The sequence below is a fragment of the Emiliania huxleyi genome (assembly GCF_000372725.1).
Source record: "Emiliania huxleyi CCMP1516 chromosome Unknown EMIHUscaffold_205, whole genome shotgun sequence".
Classification (NCBI taxonomy): Eukaryota; Haptophyta; order Isochrysidales; family Noelaerhabdaceae; genus Emiliania; species Emiliania huxleyi.
In genome coordinates, this window is record NW_005200552.1 from 197,306 (window position 1) to 198,437 (window position 1,132).

Sequence of the window (1,132 nt, forward strand, 5' to 3'; positions counted from 1 at the left end):
GGGCGGCGGGGGAGAAGGCGAGGCGGACGTAGGCGGAGGAGCGGGCGAGGGCGGAGGGGGGCGGAGGAGAGGGCGAGACCGACGGCGGCGGCGGCAACGGTGAAGCAGAGGGCGGCGGAGGAGATGGTGAGGCGGAGGGGGGCGGCGGGGAGGGCGAGGTGGAGGGCGGCGGAGGAGAGGGCGAGACAGAGGGTGGCGGGGGAGAGGTCGGTGGAGAGGAGGGCGGCGGGGGTGCTGAGGCTGCGGAGGCTGCAGGCCGCGATGCGAGCAGCAACAGCAAGAGGGCGAACCGGTTTCCGACGCCGCGGCTCCTGGGACGCGGCGACGAGGCTGTCCGCGAGGAGAGCTGCCGGGCCGAAGGAGTGCGGGCCTGCGCTGCCCGCTCCTCCTCGGACGCGGAGGTAGCGAGCTGCTGGCCGCCTCGGTCGAGGTACAGCGAGCAGTACGCGTGCAAGGAGGCGCCGGCGGCGGCCTGCCAGAGGTCCTCCGCCGCACCGGAGGCCAAGCAGAGGGGGAGGGCGGCGGTGCGGACGATCGGGGACGGGATGCGGTCGCAGCGGATGAACTCGAGCAGCTCGACGACGCAGCGGAGGCAGGAGGCGATGAGCAGCACAAGCGGCGAGCCGCGCCGCCGCTTCCGCCGATGCAGCTGGGCCGCGCAGCTTTGGCGTCCGGCAAGCCCGGCGGAGGCGACTCCGAGGGCGAAGATACGAAGCATATCGGCCTTACCGTCTGCGTCTAGACAACAGCGGGGGTGAGGGGAGAGACAACAAGGATCCACCTGCCGATTCCGCTTCTGAACGCGGCGGCGCGTCCGTCCTGCTTGGAGTCGACCGAGCTGGTCGTGTGCATCGGCATCAGCGACCGAATCGGCAGGAGGCATTGACGAGTGGGGCGCAGGAGCAGCTTCTGCGTCCGTGCTCGGCATCTTCAATGCCGGCTCCATTTTTGAGAAGGTACATCATCGGGCGCGGCGGGTTTTAGGACCAACACGATTTTTTTCTTTTGAGACGCTGTGAGACGGGGGAGTCCGAGCCTGATACAGACCACATCACTGTTTGTGGTTGTGGTGGTGGGTGGGTGGGTGGTTGGTGGGGGGGGGGGGGGGAATTATAAAAAGGTCCTTTGGGGA